General features: G+C 42.2%; 1 pseudogene; it reads right to left on the bottom strand.

The window, feature by feature from the left end:
- Nucleotides 1-16280: 16280 nt before the first annotated feature.
- Nucleotides 16281-17027, bottom strand: LOC136163533 (large ribosomal subunit protein uL30 pseudogene; annotated as a pseudogene).
- Between the last annotated feature and the right edge of the window lie 2069 nt (nt 17028-19096).

The raw sequence follows: 19096 nt of genomic DNA, 5'->3' as shown, positions 1-19096 counted from the left end.
CTGACTTCTCTGGGTCTCACTGGCTCCCTATGACGTGGGGTCTGTGAGGCTCTCCCTATGAGGCTGTCACTTGCAGGCGCTGAGAGGACTAGATGGAGAAGTACTCGGAAGGGATCCAACATGTGGGAGTCCTCAGGCTGCGGGGACAGTGGGGGCACTTGGTGTCCCCTGCCCTGCCCACCCTCCCCACTCCTCCTGCTCCCTGCCCGTGCCCCACCTAGCCAAGGAGGTCATCAGGGAGGGCCCTCACTTGGTGCTGGATGCAGGCACTTACACACCTTGACTCGGGGAGTCGTGGGGCATCCTCCCCACACAGCTCCCTGTGTAGTGGGGGATCTCCAAGCCCTCCAGGGCTGTGCAGTTGTCATTTCCATGCTCCCTAAAACTCAGTCCCTTCCTTCTAAGGAGCTTATAGCCTGGTTGGAGAAAACAAAACAAAATGCCCTAAAATGTGTAAGTAGATGTTGGTTCAGAAGTGAGGAAATGGAGGCTGGAGCAGTTTGATTCTCTTCGGAGATGGAAGAACTTGACCTGTCTAAGTCCTTCAGAGCTCCCCTTGACTGTGGGACGAACACCTGAGCCCTGTGGCCCTCTGGTTCCAGCTCCTGTCCCTCCCTTGCGTCCTGAACCCACAGACTTTGCCTACCTGAATGGTGTGAAGGTCTTGCACACTTGCCTTGTCATCTCCTTTGGTCTTGCTGTTTATTTCCTCTGCTTGGGATGTCTTACTCCAGGAAACTCTTACTGATTCTTTAAAGACCCAGTCCAAGTGTCTCCTTCTCCAGGAGGTCACTCGTCTTCCAAGCTGAGTTATGTGTCTCCCTTCTCTGCTCTTACAGCCTCCTCTGCAACAGTTCCATTTGCCCATTTGCCATTTGCATGAAAGGCAACCCCAACTTCATAATCCAAATCTAATCTCCTGACCGCATCTTCAGTCCCACGCTGTGTTTCTTTAATCCTCCCCATCTCACTTCATGACAACTCTTTCATATTGCTCAGGAAAAAATCTTTGGAGTTGTTTTTGACTCCTTTATTTCCCTCCCACACTTATATTTGATCCATCAGCAAATCCATAAGTTTTACCTCTAAGATATGACCAAAATGTGACCACTACTGTCCACCTTTTCAGGCACTGCTCACACCCATGCTAACCACCTTCTGTCACTAGGTTCAGCACCAACTTCTCACTACTCCTGTCCATGTGCCCAACCCATGGAGCAGCCTGTAGTAACTTTGCTCAAACCCAAGCAAGGTCATGACACGTTACTCCTCTGCCCAGAGGCTCTAAGGCAGTGGATCTCACCCTGCCAGTGCTCGGTAACCCTTCTATCTGTCCAGAAATGAAACCCAGCCACCCACACTCACATTTTCAAAAAACTGTATTATGCACTGGGTGACATAAAAGAGAAGTGGCATGAAGGCAATTTTAATAAAATAAGGTGCATGTCAGTACAATGGCCAGCATGTCTCTACTAGATGACAGAGGAGCTTGGGGGCTGCCTGAGCATCACATGGCCTTGCACACCACTGTAGGGTCTCAGCACTGGAAGCAGAAATGGAGGTGTCTGCTGTGGCAGATTTTTGTGCTGTGGCACACACACACACACAAATCCTGCTGTGGCAGGATTTTTCCCAATAGTGAGCAAATCTTGGTAAGGGCTTGGGTCAAACAGTTTGCATGGCTTGGCAGATGTTGTTTATCAGCTGAAACTTCTCCATCCTTCCAAATAAAATGTCTAAACACTGCTATATATAAAATAGACAACTAGCAAGAAACTACTATATAGCACAGGGAACTCTACTCAATACTCTGTAATGACCTATATGGGAAAATAATCTAATCAAGAGTGGATATATGTTTGTATATAACTGATTTTCACTTTGCTGACTACCTGAAACCAACACAACATTGTGAATCAATTATACTCCAGCAAAAATAAAAAGAAAATAAAAGAAAAAATAAAATGTTTAAATGTGTGACACCCACTCCTCCTTGGCACTCCTTACTGCTTCCCTGTTTTAACCTTTCCAATTAGTACACATTACCCTTTGTTGTACCACTGGTTTATCTTCTTTTTTGTTTATTCTTTGCCTTCTTTCACTCAACATAAGTTCTATGAGGGCAGGATGTTTGTCTGTTGATTGAATAGTCTCAAGTATACAGAAAGTGCTCAATAAATATCAGTTGAATAGATTAAATTCACTGATGAATGGTATGAAGGAAGCTCTCTGTCTCAGGTCAGTTCCCAAGACTAGACGTGAAGGCTGGGTTGCATGTTTGGTACCTCCCTGTGCTGGCAACCCAGATAGCTCCGGTAATGGATGAGCTGAGCCAAATCTGAAAGGCTGAATGGCAGGGTGCCTGCTTAGTATCCTGCCCTGTAAGGAGACTGAGACCTGACTTCCAAGCTTTGGTTCCTTAGGATGGAGCTGACAGGTTTGCCCTGGGGCAGGTTAATGATTGCTCTGTGTTTTTAAAAATTAAAAAAAATTCAGGAGAGTGTGTGACACATTGCATTACTTAACTTCTTTTCCCAGTCAGCCTCAAGTCAGTTAGCCTCCACCTTATTCCCTGGGGAGGAGTTGGCATAGCTGTGCCTTGTGGGTTTATACTATCTCATGGCTCTTGGTGGCTCCTGGGCCCCGTTGACACTGTTTGCCCTCCTTCCATAGAGGGTTTTCATCACAGAAGCAAAGAATCTGAAATCATTCCATGGAAGCTGACAGTGAAACTCAGAGACCAGAGAAAACTCCATGAGGTGACAAGCCTCCTCCATCTACATGCATGCCTCCTGGTTACCTGGAAGACTTCCAATAAATAATTCATTAAACAGTGAAAATTATTTTTAAATGGAAATCTCCAAAGCACAAAGAAAGGCAGAGGCAGAAGAAACAGTGACTGAGGTTGAATTTTGGGTCAAGAGTCCTGGCTTTCTCTGTGTCTGGATAGCATGAGGCTTCCTACAAGCATGGGGCAACCACTCCTAGATCAGAAATCCAGGGTCACCCTGGCCCCCACAAATAGAAGATGTCTGTTCTTGGATGATGTACTGAATGTGGCTTCAAAGAGACTGAGGATACACAGCAACCTCACGCCTCATGCCATTTGTGCTGAGCCATCTCAGGATCATAAACTTAGTGTCAGCTGCACTGGCAGACTCAGAACGTAAGCTCCTGACCCATTGTCTGTTAGAGGGTGAGAAGCTAGAAAGGGAGCTGTAGAGCCTTCCCTCTACTCTGGCCTCCCCTCCACCTCTGCTTCTTTCCATTTCAGCACAATGCTTGCTGGCCAGCACCTAGCTGACCACCTCTCTAGGCAGGGCTTTTAGAGATGGCTAAGGTCCCTGTTTGGTGCAGTGGCTGTGTTAAGTGGTTGATGGCCAGAGATGGGACAGAAATGAGCACGGAGCTCTTTCCCTGACTGGCACAACCCCTGGGCCTCAGTTTGCTCCTCTGTAGAGTGAAAATGTATAGTTGTCTGTGAAGGTTAAAGAGAAATGTGTACATTGTTTAAGAAGTGTTAGTAATGCTGCTGGGTGGAATGTAACCCCATGAGCTCTGGTTCTCCAGGGACCCGATGAGTACAAACCGGCCCCGGGTCCATCTTAAAAAGTGAGCAAGCAGCAGAGAAACTAGCCAGAAGCAGGGGTTAGACCCTACAAACACATGCACACAAATACAGACACAGATACACACACACACTCTCACACATGCATTCACACAGACTCGTGGATGTGCACAAACTGACACGTGCTGAAACACACACATGCTGTCACACACTCTCTTTCACACACACAGCACACCCTCCTGCCTGGGTCTCACCTGGCCTATGGCCTAGGCTCTCTGTGTCATCACGGATCATACATCCCGGCCTGGCTTGGCTCCTGTGCACCTCCCCGCTCCAACATCTGTCCTCCAATCACCATTATCTGGGACATTTCCAAATAGTTGGTCTCTCAGGATTCTGTGGTTTTGCACAAGACACTTCTCCTACCAGAAAGATCTTTCTACTCTTTTTCACCAGAATCTCTCTTTCTCATGGGATTCTCATGTCTTTTCCCCCCCAGCGGTTTTGAGATATGGTTGACATATAAAATTGTGTTCTCATATGCTGAAGCTCTGCTCAGAAGTTGGCTTCTCTGAGAAGCCTCCTTCGGGGCAGCTGAGATGACAGGCCCCTCCCATGCTTCTGTGCGGTTCCTCCATCACCTGATTCCCTGATCCATGGGCCCCCAGTTGTACCCCACCTTCTGGGCTCTTCATCCCCTGCACGGTCGGTGACTGCATTTTTCTCGCGACAGCCCCTGAACCTGTCAGCCCCTGAACCTGTCAGCCCCTGAACCTCCAGTAGGGGGAGCTCTAGGAGCTTGAAATGACAACCTAGGGTCTCCTGGTTTGGGAGACAGTGTTTCTACCTGTCCACGGTGGCCTCTCTGTGAAGTATTGCTTACTTTGGAATTCTGTGTTAAATTTGGCAGGCTGTATGTTGATGCTGAGGCCTCTTTTCACTGAAATGCCTAACAAGCACCTGATTTTTTTTTTTTTTTACTTTAAAAATATCTTTTTAAAGTACTTTTAAAATATCCTAAGTTGAATTCTCCTGATAAAATATCCTAGCTTATTTTCTTGATAATCAGATAGCAGAGAGGAAGAGGTCTGATGTCTTTCCTTCTGTGCCATTTTCACTCTGGGCAATCAAAGAAACAATCCTATTTGTCACAGTACAATGATCTGGGGCTTATAATTTTCATTAGTCCTCCTTGAGTAAGCTTCCAGCTAATACAGAAGGTACAAGGCCTTGAGCAAGATACTGGTCCCTGGGGAAAGGATTATAATTGCCAGCCAGAAAGCAGGACAGATATGAGGACAAGAGCAAAGCAGGCTGGGGAAGCCAGATGAGCTTGAGCTCTCTGGGCTCAGGTGGCCCTGCATGAGCAATGGGTGAGCTTTGGGATGTTTCTCTAATAGAGTACTTACCCAAGATAAATGTAAATATACATCCACACAAAGACTTAGATGGGTTTCCCAGTTGGCACAGGTGAAGAATCTGCTTGCCAATGCAGGCAACATAAGAGACGTAGGTTCGATCACAAGGTTGGGAAGATCACCATGCCCGGAAGAGGGCATGGCCAATGACTCCAATATTCTTTTTGTATTAGTTACATTTAAAAAATTTAATTTATTTATTTTAATTGGAAGCTAATTACTTTATAATATTGTAGTGGTTTTTGCCATACATTCACATGAATCAGCCATGGGTGTACATGTGTTCCCCATCCTGAACTCCCTCTCACCTCGTTCCCCATCCCATCCCTCAGGGTTGTCCCAGTTCACCGGCCCTGAGCACCCTGTCTCATGCATTGAACCTGGACTGGCGATCTATTTCATATATGGTAATATACATGTTTCAATGTTGTTCTTTCAAATCATCACACCCTCACCTTCTCCCACAGAGTCCAAAAGTCTGTTCTTTATATCTGTGTGTCTTTTCTGTCTTGCATATAGGGTCATCATTACCATCTTTCTAAATTCCACATATATGCGTTAATATACAGTATTGATGTTTTTCTTTCTGACTTACTTCATTCTGTGTATTAGACTCCAGTTTCATCCACCTCATTTGAACTGATTCAAATGCATTCTTTTTAGCAGCTGAGTAATATTCCATTGTGTATATGTACCACAGCTTTCTTATCCATTCGTCTGTTGATGGACATCTAGGTTGCTTCCATGTCCTAGCTGTTGTAAACAGTCCTGTGATGAATAATGGGGTACACATGTCTCTTTCAATTCTGGTTTCCTTGGTATGGATGCCCAGCAGTGGGATTACTGGGTTGTATGGCAGTCCTATTTTCAGTTTTTAAAGGAATCTCCACAATGTTTTCCATAGTGGCTGCACTAATTTGCATTCCCACCAGCAGTGTAAGAGGGTTCCCTTTTCTCCACACCCTCTCCAGCATTTATTGTTTGTAGGCTTTTTTATAGCAGCCATTCTCACTGGTGTGATATGGTACCTAATTGTGGTTTTGATTTGCATTTCTCTGATAATGAGTGATGTTGAGCATCTTTTCATGTGTTTATTAGACATCTGTAAGTCTTCTTTGGAGAAATGTCTGTTTAGTTTTTTGGCCCATTTTTGATTGGATTGTTTACTTTTCTAAGGTCGAGTTGCATGAGCTGCTTGTATATTTTTGAGTTTAATTCTTTGTCAGTTGCTTTGTTTGCTCTTATTTTCTCCGATTCTGAAGGCTGTCTTTTCACCTTGCTTATAGTTTCTTTCACTGTGAAAAAGCTTTTAAGTTTAATTAGGTCCCATTTGTTTATTTTTGCTTTTATTTCCATTACTCTGAGAGGTGGGTCATAGAGGATCCTGTTGTAATTTATGTCAGAGAGTGTTTTGCCTGTATTTTTCTCTAGGAATTTTATAGTTTCTGGTCTTACATTTAGATCTTTAATCCATTTTGAGTATTGATTTCTGTCCATAATGTTAGAAAATGTTCTAGTTTCATTCTTTTACAAGTGGTTGACCAGTTTTCCCAGCACCACTTTTTAAAGAGATTGTGTTTTCTCCCTTGTATATTCTTGCCTCCTTTGTCAAACATAAGATGTCCATAGGTGTGTGGATTTATCTCTGGGCTTTCTATTTTGTTCCATTGACCTATGTTTCTGTCTTTATGCCAATACCATACTGTCTTGATGACTATTGCTTTGTTGTACAGCCTGAAGTCAGGCAGGTTGATTCATCCAGTCCAACTCTTCTTTTTCAAGGTTGCTTTAGCTCTTTGAGGTTTTTTGTATTTCCATAAAATTGTGAAATGATTTGTTCTAGTTCTATGAAAAATACCATTGGTAGCTTGATAGGGATTTCATTGAATCTATAGATTGCTTTGGGTAGTATACTCACTTTCACTATATTAATTCTTTGAATCAAGGAACATGGTATATTTCTCCATCTAATTGTGTCCTCTTTGATTTTTTTCATCAGTGTTTTATAGTTTTCTATATATAGGTCTTTTGTTTCTTTAGGTATATTTATCCCTAAGTATTTTATTCTTTACGTTGCAATGGTGAATGGTATTATTTCCTTAATTTCTCTTTCTGTTTTCTCATTATTAGTGTATAGGAATGCAAGGGATTTCTGTATATTAATTTTGTATCCTGAAACTTTATTATATTCATTGATTAGCTCTAGTAAATTTCTGGTGGTGTCTTTAGGGTTTTCTATGTAGAGGATCATGTAATCTGCAAGCAGTGAGAGTTTTACTTCTTTTCCAATGTGGATTCCTTTTATTTCTTTCTCTTCTCTGATTGTTGTGGCTAAAATTTCCAAAACTATGTTGAATAATAGTGATGAGAGTGGACGCCCTTGTCTTGTTCCTGACTTCAGGGGAAATGCTTTCAATTTTTCATCATTGAGGATAATGATTGCTGTGGGTTTATCATATATGATATTCATTATGTTGAGGTATGTTCCTTCTATGTCTGCTTTCTGGAGGGTTTTTTTTTTTTTATCATAAATGTATGTTGAATTTTGTCAAAGGTTTTTTCTGCATCTATTGAGATAATCATATGGTTTTTATCTTTCAGTTTGTTAATGTGGTGTGTCTTGTTGATTGATTTGTGAATATTGAAGAATCATTGCATCCCTGGGATAAAGCCCAGTTGGTCATGATATATGATCTTTTTAATATGTTGTTGGATTCTGTTTGCTAGAATTTTGTTAAGGATTTTTGCATCTATGTTCATCAGTGATATTGGCCTGTAGTTTTCTTTTTTTGTGGCATCTTTGTCTGGTTTTGGAATTAGGGTGATGGTGGCCTCATAGAATGAGCTTGCCAGTTACTTTCCTCTGCAATTTTCTGGAAGAGTTTGAATAGGATAGGTGTTAGTTCTTCTCTAAATTTTCAGTAGAATTCCCTGTGAAGCCATCTGTTCCTGGGCTTTTGTTTGTTGGAAGATTTTTTTTTATCACAGTTTTGATTTCCATGCTTGTGATGAGTCTGTTAAGATTTTCTATTTCTTCCTGCTTCAGTTTTGGAAGGTTATACTTTTGTAAGAATTTGTCCATTTCCTCCAAGTTTCCATTTTATTGGCATATGGTTGCTTATAGTAGTCTCTTATGATCCTTTGTATTTGTGTTGTCTGTTGTGATTTCTCCATTTTCATTTCTAATTTTGTTGACTTGATTCTTCTCCCTTTTTTTCTTGATGAGTTTGGCTAATGGTGTCTCTATTTTATTTATCTTCTCAAAGAATCAGTGTTTTGTTTTGCTGATTTTTGCTATAGTCTTCTTTGTTTCTTTTTTATTTATTTCTGCCCTAATTTTTATGATTTATTTCCTTCTACTAACCCTGGGGTTTCATTTCTTCTTTTTCTAGTTGTTTTCAGTGTAAAGTTAGGTCATTAACTGATTTTTCTCTTGTTTCTTGAGGTAAACTTGTATCGCTATGAACCTTCCCTTTAGCACTACTTTTACTGAATTTCATAGGTTTTGGGTTGTTGGGTTCTCATTTTCATTTGTTTCCATACATATTTTGATTTCTTCTGTGATTTGTTGGTTATTCAGAAGCATGTTGTTAAAAAAAAAAGGAACATGTTGTTTAGGCTCCATATGTTTATATTTTTAACTGTTTTTTCCTGTGGTTGCCATCTAATCCTATCACATTGTTATCAGAAAGATGCTTGAAATGATTTTAATTTTGTTGAATTTACCAAGGCCAGATTTATGGTCCAGGATGTGATCTATCATGGAGAAGGTTCTGTGTGCACTCAAGAAAAAGGTGAAATTCATTGTTTTGGGGTGAAATGTCCTATAGATATCAATTATGTCTAACTGGTCCCTTGTATCATTTAAAGTTTGTGTTTCCTTGTTAATTTTCTGTTTAGTTGATCTATCCATAGGTGTGAGTGGGCTATTAAAGTCTCCCACTGGTATATACTATTTAAAAAATAAATAAATAAATAAAGTCTCCCACTTTTATTGTATTACTGTTAATTTCCTCTTTCATACTTGTTATCATTTGCCTTACTTATTGCAGTACTCCCTGTTGGGTGCATATATATTTATAATTGTTATATCTTCTTCTTGGATTGATCCTTTGATCATTATGTAGTGCCCTTCTTTGTCTCTTTTCACAGTCTTTATTTCAAAGTCTGTTTTATCTGATATGAGTATTGCGACTCCTGCTTTCTTTTGGCCTCCATTTGTGTGAAATATCTTTTTCCAGCCCTTCACTCTCAGTCTGTATGTGTCCCTAGGTTTGAGGTGGGTCTCTTGTAGACAGCATATATAGGGATCTTGTTTTTGTATCCATTCAGCCAGTCTTTGTCTTTTAGTTGGGGCATTCAACCCGTTCACATTTAAGGTAATTATTGATAAGTATGATCCTGTTGCCATTTACTTTGTTGTTTTGGGTTTGAGTTTATACACCTTTTCTGTGTTTCCTGTCTAGAGAAGATCCTTTAGCATTTGTTGAGGAGTTGACTTGGTGGTGCTGAATTCTCCCAGCTTTTGCTTGTCTGTAAAGCTTTTGATTTCTCCTTCATATTTGAATGAGATCCTTGCTGGTATAGTAATCTGGATTGTAGGTTTTTCTCTTTCATCACTTTAAGTACGTCCTGCCATTCCCTTATGGCCTGAGAGTTTCTATTGAAAGATCAGCTGTTATCCCTATGGGAATCCCCTTGTGAGTTATTTGTTGTTTTTCCCTTGCTGCTTTTAATATTTGCTCTTTGTGTTTGATCTTCATTAATTTGATTAATATGTATCATGGGGTGTTTCACTTTGGGTTTATCCTGTTGGGACTCTGTGTTTCTTGGACTTGGGTGGCTATTTCCTTTCCCATTTTAGGGAAGTTTTCAACTATTATCTCCTCAAGTATTTTCTCATGGCCTTTCTTTTTGTCTTCTTCTGGGATTCCTGTGATTTGAATGTTGGGGCGTTTAACATTGTCCCAGAGGTCTCTGAGGTTGTCCTCATTTCTTTTAGTTCTTTTTTCTTTTTTCCTCTCTGCTTCATTTATTGCACCATTCTATCTTCCACCTCACTTATCCTATCTTCTGCCTCCTTTATTCTACTGCTGGTTCCTTCCAGATTGCTTTTGGTCTCAATGTTTGCATTATTCATCATTTATTGACCCTTTTTAAATTTCTTCCGGTTCTTTGTTAAACATTTCTTGCATCCTCTCAGTACTTGTCTCTAGTCTATTTATAGCTCCATTTTGTTTTCAAGATTTTGAATCACTTTTGCTATGATTAATCTGAATTCTTTTTCAGGTAGACTCCCTATCTCCCCCTGTTTTGTTTGTTTTGGTGAGCATTTATCGTGTTTCTTTACCTACTGAATATTTATCTGCCTTTTCATTTTGTTTAAATTTCTGTGTTTGGGGTGGACTTTCTGTAGGCTGGAAGATTGTGGTTACTCTTTACTGTGGAGGTTCCTCCCTGTGGGTGGGGTTGGACGAGTGGCTTGTCAAGGTTTCCTGGTTAGGGAAGCTTGTGTCTGTGTTCTGGTGCATGAAGCTGGATCTCTTCTCTCTGGAGTGCAATGAAATGCCCAATAGTGAGTTTTGAAGTGTCTGTGGGTTTGGTGTGACTTCGGGCAGCCTACACTTTAATGCTCAGGGCTGTGTTCTGTGGTGCTGGAGTATTAGCATGGTATGTCTTGCTCTGGAACTTGTTGGCTCTTTGGTGGAGCTTGATTTCAGTGTAGGTATGGAGGTTTTTGGATGAGCTTTTGTTGATTAGTGTTCCCTGGAGTCAGGAGTTCTCTGTAGTTCTCAAGTTTTGGATTTAAGTCATCTGCCTCTTTCCAGTCTTATTCTTACAGTAGCCTCAAAACTTCTCCATTCATCCACCACAGATGATAAAACATCTAGATTAATGGTGAGAAGATTCTCCACAGTGAGGGACACCCAGAGAGGTTCACAGTGTTACATGGAGAAGAGAAGAGGGTGTTGGGAGATAGCGGTGACCAGGAGGAGAACAGGGGAAATCAAAAGGGGAGAGAGCAATCTAGCCAGCTATCATTTCCCTATGTGCTCTCCACAGTTTGGAACCCTCAGAGAGGTTCATGGAGTTACATAGAGAAGAGAAGAGGGAGGAGAGAGATAGAGATGACCATGAGGAGAAGAGGGGGAATCAAAAGTGGAAAGACCAATCTAGCCAGTAATCGGTTACCTGTGTTCTCCACAGCCCAGAACACCCAGAGAGATCACAGAGTTAAGTAGAGAAGAGAAGGGGGAGGGTGGTGATAGAGGTTACTTGGGGGAGAAAAAGGAGAGTCAAAAGGGGAGAGAGCAATCAATCCAGTAATCACATCCCTAAGTAAAAATGCGTACTGAAGATTGGATTCCTAAAGGTACAAAATTGATAACATATACAAAAATGCAAAGATTAAAAATCTAGAGTAGAGGTTACACTCTCAAAAATACAATATTAAAAATACAAAATAAAATCAATCACAAAAATCATAAAAAATATATATATGAAATTTGCTTTAAAAATAGGATCTTTTTTCAAGGTAATAATAGGTTATAAAAATGAAAATTAAAGGAGTAATAAAGAACTTAAAAATGAAAAAAAAAATTAAAAATGATAATAGTAATAATATATCTAGGAATTTCTCTGGAGTTGTTTAGGGCAATGTGGGGTCAGTTCAGTTTCAGATAGTTCCTCATTCCAGCTTACACTTTTTCTCAAGGTCTATAGACCCCTTCCAATGCTTAGTCAATGCTAATTACAAGGTTTTACTCTGTTGCACCTGTCACTTCCAGAGTGGTTCCCTCTTCTTTGTTTATTTTGGTTTCCTCTGTTTGCAAGTCTCTTCAGTGCCTAATTTCGGCCCTGACACAAGGGGGTGAAGGTGGTCACTTATTTAGGTGCACTTGTTCAGTTGTGCTGTGGGAAGGGAGTGACACTGCAAACAAATATCTCTGGCGTGTGTGGGGAGAGTTTGCAGTGTATGGGCTGCACTGGGTTTGCCCCAGCTCACACGGTGTGTGCTTTCCCAGTCTACACTGCTGAGGCTTCAGGTTGCTCTGCAGGGGAACTGTCCTAAGCAGGCCCTGGGTTGTGGGCACTTCCCAGGTCTAAGCTGCTCAGGTTCAGGTTCTCGGGTACTCCACAAAGGCACAGACTTGGGCCTGTGCTTTATGCCCTGCCCAGGTCCGAACAGCTCAGGCAACCAGATGCTTGGCGAGTGCACTGTCCCAGGGGAGACATGAGTGTTAATCAACTCCCTGGTCCTTGCAGCTTGATTTCTCGGTGCACCACGAGAGTGCCATCTCAAGTGTGCCGTGTGTCTCCTCTGGGGAGCTGATCTCTGGCTGCTACCCTCCTGGCAGACGTCAACCATCCAGGATCCCAGAAAGACTTGATTAGCATGTTAGCTAACCAAGGAAGTTAGCAAGTTAGCAAGGAAGACTTGGTTAGCAGAGAGACTGCTCATAGTTTGGTGGAGGATGCCATCTCTGGGGCCAAGATTGCCCCTAGCCTTCTGGCTCTGGCTGTCCCATGCCTGCCTCTGCTTCTGGTGGAGGTATGGGCCAGTCTGCAGCTGGCTAGCTCTCCTCTGGTATTTGCTCCATGCTTTGTTCTGTGAGTGGGCCAGACTGTGCTTTGGTTAGAGCTTTTCACAGGAAAGTTCTTTCTGTCTGTCTTTTTTTTTTTTTCCTCTCTCTGGCTGTCCCACAGTTTGGGTTGCTATCTCATGTTAGCTCCCTCAGATTGTCCTCAGGGCATTCAGGCCTGGTCATCACCCTAAGCATGCAACCTGTGCCTCCCTGTCCAGCCCCTGCTTGCTGGTGGCGGATGCAAGCGACTGGACTTCTTCTCAGCTGGGAGTTGTGGTTAGGTGCCTATTCTGTGGGATTTTTCTTTTTTTTTCTCCTGGTTATGTTGCCCTCTGAGATTCCAAAAATTCCCCACAGGCCCACTGGTGAGAGGGTTTCCTGCTATTTGGAAACCTCCCCTACTTAATGACTCCCTCCCTGGGACAGGTCTCCATCTATAACTCTTCTGTGTCTCTTTTGTCTTTTATATTTTGTCTTACCATCTTTTTGAAGAGAATGGGCTTCCTTTCGGGGTACCTGGTGTTCCCCACCAGCATTCATAAGTTGTTTTGTGGAGTTGCTCAGCATTCAAATAATCTTTTGATGAATTTGTGGGGGAGAAAGTGGTCTCCCTGTCCTATTCCTCTGACATCCTAGGACTGCTATTACACTCCAGTATTCTTGCCTGGAGAATCCCAAGGACAGAGGAGCCTGGCAGGCTATAGTCCATAGGGGTGCACAGAGCTGGACATAACTGAAAATATGCACACACGCACTCAAGGACTTATACAAGGCCACTAACAGCAACTTCACATATAGCAGCTCAAATGGAAAACAACTTGTGTCTATCAACAGATGACTGCATGAACTATTTCCATACATTGGAATATTGCTCAGCAATAAAAAAGAGTGTATTACTGACATGTGCAGCAAACAAACAAACAAAACCCTAAGTATTATGCTGAGTGAAAGACACCAGACTCAATATAATTTTCTGTCATTTCATGTATCTGAAGCTCAAGAACTGGTAAATATAGTCTCTTCTGGTAAAAACCAGTACAGTGACTGCCTTGTGAAGCCAAAGCTAGACTGGGCCAGATCATGAAAGGGCTTTCAGGATACCAGGATGCTCTGTGTCTTGATTCAGACCACAGTTAGGTGAATGCGTACATCTGTCAAAGTTAAAGGTACACTTAAGATTTGTGCATTTGCTGCATGTAAAATGAAAACTTATCATGCTCCCAGATGCATGTTTAAATGAACTCGGAAACCTGGTTGTCAGAAGGAGATTTATAAAGCAAATACCTTCTTTGGTTTGTCAGACACATAAGGCTGGAGTATGCATATTTATTAAAGTTGGGTTCACTTGCACAGGATGGGATATTTGCATAATCACCTCCAGATCTTTCCTTTCTAGGTGAATTTTCAAAAAGGCACGTGTTGGTGGAGTGAGCTGTAGCACTTGGGATGGAAGGGGATTTAATCTTCATTTCTACTTGGTTTAGAAATGAGTGAGGCTCTGGCTCCCAGATTCTCAGGCCAACTCTCCCTGGTGCTGAGACTGCAAGAAGCTCACTTGGGTCTCTAGGACCAATCTGAGCTGAGGCTGAAGAACCCAGGATATCCAGTCCTACTCAGCATCCAACCTTTCTTGTGACTCTCTGGGTCCCACAGTTGATAATGGAAGCCTCACCTCATTCCCTCTGTGTGTCCTTGGGATAACAATATTAAGAGTTTAATAATGATAATGGCTTCCCTGGTGGCTCAATAGTAAAGAATCCGCCTGCCAAGCAGGAGACATGGCTTGAATCCCTAGGTCAGGAAGATCCCCTGGAGAAGGAAATTCAACCCATTTCAGTATTCTTACCTTGAAAATCCCATGGACAGAGGAACCTGCCAGACTGAGTCCAAGGGATTGCAAAGAGTTGGACATGTGGGGCGATCCTAAGATGGCAGAGGAATAGGATGGGGAAATCACTTTCTCCTCCACAAATTCATTGAAAGATCATTTGAACACTGAGAAAATACCACAAAACAACTTCTGAACACTGGTGGAGGACACCAGGTACTCAGAAAGGCAGCCCGTTGTCTTCGAAAGGGGCAGGACAAAATATAAAATATAAAAAGACAGACAAAAGAGTTAGGGATGGAGACCCATCCTGGGGAGGGAGTTGTAAAAGAGGAGAAGTTTCCAAACAGCAGGAAACCCTCTCACTGGTGGGTCTGTGGGGAGTTTTGGAATCTCAAAGAGCAACATAACAGGGAGGAAAAAATAAATAAATAAAATCCACAGATTATGCACCTAATTGCAACTCCCAGTGGAGAAGTAGCCCAGACACTCGCGTCTACCACCAGCAAGCAAGGGCTGGACAGGGAGGTGTGGGCTGCATTGTTTGGGATAAGGACTGGGCCTGAATGCCCTGAAGGCAATCTGAGGGAAATAACGTGAGATAGCAACCCAAATTGTGGGATAGCCAGAGAGAGAAATTTAAAAAAAAAGAGGAAAGAGAGAGAACTTTCCTGTGAAAAGCTCTTAGCGAAGGCACTGCTGGGCCACTCACAGAACAAAGGACTGAGAGAATACCAGAGGAGAGCTAGTCGGCAGCAGACCGGACCATCCTCTGCTGGAGGCAGAGAGGCAGATGGGACAGCCAGAGCCAGAGGCAAGGGGCAATCTCTGCCCCAGACATGGCATCCTCCATCAAACTGTGAGCAGTCTCCCAGTTGCTAACCAAGTCTTCCTGGGATCCTGGACGGTTGACATCCACCAGGAGGGTCACAGCCAGAGATCAATTCCCCAGAGGAGACACACGGCACACCTGAGACAGCACTCCCACTGCACACACAGGAAACCGAGAGGTTGGGACCGGGAAGGTGATAAGATGCACCGCCCACCTGCAGAGAGTGTGCGCGCCAAGCACCTGATCTCCTGAACTGCTCAGACCTGGGCAGGGCACAAAACGCAGGCCCAACCGAGTCTGTGCCTTTGTGGAGTACCCGAGAATCTGAACCTGAGTGTCTTAGACCTGGGAAGTGCATGCAACCCAGGGCCCGCTTTAGACAATTCCCCTGCAGAGCAACCTGGAGCCTGAGCAGTGTAGGCTGGGAAAGCACACACGCCGTGAGAGGGGGCAAACCCAGTGTGGCCCAGACACTGCGAGCACTCCCTACACACACCAGTGATATTTGCTTTCAGTGTCCCTCCCTCCCTGCAGCACAACTGAACAAGTGAGCCTAAGTGAATGACCACCTTGCCCCCTTGTGTCAAGGCGGAAGTTAGATACCGAAGGGGTTTGCAAACAGAGGAAGCCAAAATAAACAAAGAAGAGGGAACCACTTTGGAAGTGACAGGTGCAACAGATTAAAACACTGTAGTTAGCATTGGCTACATTGGAGGGGACCTTTAGAACCTGAGAAGAAGTATAAGCTTGAACAAGGAACTATCTGAAACTGAACTGACCCCACATTGCCCTCAACAACACCAGAGACATTACTAAATATATTTTACAATTATCATTTAAATTAAAAAAATTAAGTTCTTTATTACTGCTTAATTTTCAGTTTTAAAACCAACTATTATCTTGAAAAAAAAAAAGACCCTATTTTTAAAGCAAATTTCATATATTTTAAAAATAACTTTTGTGATTTTTTTTAATATTGTATTTTTTTTCAATTTGTTTCAATTGTTTATTAATGGACCAGATTACAAAAATAATCTTGGTAGATACCTTAGTTCATCCTTCTAATAAGCTTGTTGATCTGGTCTTCCCTGTTGCCAGCATCTCCACCTTCTACAAAATGGGTGGTCTTTTTCTTCATTCCACCTCGTGGAGAAGCCAATTTAAAGGGCCACAGGACGTTGTTTGCTTCTTTGAAACGTTTTCCAATGGTACAGATCTCATGAATCAGATCCTCCATGCAGATGATTCCGTATTTCCCAAGAGATCAAGCAATCAATGCATTGTCTGTCAGGGCAATTCGCTTTTTGTTGATTTTTCCATAGCCACGCTTGTAGATCAATTCATTTACAGACTTCAGATTTGCATACCCCCAAGCAATGTATGGCTCCACAATTCTCAACATGTTAATTGATGCCTTGTTGAATTTCACAAAGGTGCCATTGAAGATCTGCCGGAGGCGAAGGAGCTGCAGCACCTTTCGAACCTTTGGGCTCACACCATTGATACCTCTGATCTTGATGACAAATGCCAATTTGAGTTCCGTGGGTACATAGAAGTTGCCGGCTTTTCATGCCATCCTAGCCATTCGAATTTCAGTTCTGTACATCTGCATGTATTCCTTGTGGTAATGTTTAGCTTTTTCATAAATAAGCTTCCTCCTTGCCTTTCGAAGCATCTTTTGGGCAAACTTCTTTCTCAGGCACTTGATCTTAAGCTCTGCAAAATTCTTTCACTTTTTCTTAAGGGTTTCTGGCACAGCAAGAATCTTCTTTTTCTTCTCTTCTGCACCCTCCATGGTTCCAGCCAGGGAAGAGCTTAATATTGTACTTTTGAGAGACTAACCTCTACTCTAGAATTTTAATCTTTGCATTTTGATATTTGTTATCAATTTTGTACATTTAAGAATACAATCTTCAGTACCCATTTTTACTTAGGAGTGTGATTACTGGCTTGATTGCTCTATCCCCTTTTGACTCTCCTTTTTCTCTCCCAGGTCACCTCTATCTGCTCCCTCCCCTTTTCTTCTCTAAAAACTCCATGAATCTCTTTGGGTGTTCCAGACCGTGGAGAGCAAATAAGAAATTGATTACTGGCTAGATTGCTCTCTCCCCTTTTGATTTCCCCTGTTCTCCTCCTGGTCACCGCTATCTCCCAACACCCTCTTCTCTTCTCCATGTAACTCTGTGAACCTCCCTGGGTGTCCCTCACTGTGGAGAATTTTTTCACCATTAATCTAGATGTTTTATCATTGGTGCTGTATGGATGGAGAAGTCTTGAGGCTACTGTAAGAATAAGACTGGAAAGGCAGAGGCAGATGGCTTAAATCCAAAACTTGAGAACTCCAGGAAACTCCTGACTCCCAGGAATATTAATCGACTAGTGCTCATCCAAAAGCCTCCATACCTACACAAAACCAAGCTCCACCCAAGAGCCAACAAGTTTCAGAGCAAGACATACCAACTAATTCTCCAACAAAGCAGGAACATAACCCTGAGCACAAAAATACAGGTGGCTAAAAGTCACACCAAACCCATAGATACCTCAAAACTCACTACTGGACATTTCATTGCACTCCAGAGAGAAGAGATCCAGCTCCACACACCAGAACACAGACACAAGCTTCCCTAACCAGGAAACCTTGACAAGCCACTTGTCCAACCCCACCCACAGGGAGGAATCGCCACAATAAAGAAGAACCACAAACTTCCAGCATACAAAAAGGCCACCCTAAACACAGCAACCTAAACAAAATAAAAAGGCAGAGAAATATTCAGCAGGTAAAGGAACATGATAAAAGCCCACCAAACCAAACCAAAGAGGAGCCCACCAAACCAAACCAAAGAGGAGGAGATGGGGGTCTGTCTGAAAAAGAATTCAGAATAATGATCGTAAAAATGATCCAAAATCTTGAAAACAAAGTGGAGTTACAGTTAAATAGTCTGGAGATAAGATTGAGAAGATGCAAGAAAAGTTTAATAAGGACCTAGAAGAATTAAAAAAGAGTTAATCAGTAATGAATAATGCAATAACTGAGATCAAAAGCACTCTGGAGGGAACCAACAGTAGAATAAAGGAGGCAGAAGATAGGATAAGTGAGGTGGAAGATAGAATGGTGCAATAAATGAAGCAGAGAAGAAGAAAGAAAAAAGAATTAAAAGAAATGAGGACAACTTCAGAGACCTCTGGGACAATGTTAAATGCCCCAACATTCAAATCATAGGAGTCCCAAAAGAAGAAGAAAAAAAGAAAGGCTATGAGAAAATACTTGAGGAGATAATAGTTGAAAACTTCCCTAAAATGGGAAAGGAAATAGCCACCCAAGTCCAAGAAACGCAGAGTTCCAAACAGAACAAACCCAAAATGAAACACCCCATGATACATATTAATCAAATTAATGAAGATCAAACACAAAGGGCAAATATTAAAGGCAGCAAGGGAAAAACAACAAATAACTCACAAGGGGATTCCCATAGGGATAACAGCTGATCTTTCAATAGAAATTCTCAGGCCATAAGGGAATGGCAGGACATACTTAAGTGATGAAAGAGAAAAACCTACAATCCAGATTACTATACCAGCAAGGATCTCATTCAAATATGAAGGAGAAATCAAAAGCTTTACAGACAAGCAAAAGCTGGGAGAATTCAGCACCACCAAGCCAGCTCCTCAGCAAATGCTAAAGGATCTTCTCTAGACAGGAAACACAGAAAAGGTGTATAAACTCAAACCCAAAACAACAAAGTAAATGGCAACAGGATCATACTTATCAATAATTACCTTAAATGTAAACGGGTTGAATGCCCCAACTAAAAGACAAAGACTGGCTGAATGGATACAAAAACAAGATCCCTATATATGCTGTCT

This window comes from Muntiacus reevesi, chromosome 3 (assembly GCF_963930625.1).
Source record: "Muntiacus reevesi chromosome 3, mMunRee1.1, whole genome shotgun sequence".
Classification (NCBI taxonomy): Eukaryota; Metazoa; Chordata; class Mammalia; order Artiodactyla; family Cervidae; genus Muntiacus; species Muntiacus reevesi.
This window is presented reverse-complemented; position numbering and strand designations above follow the sequence as displayed.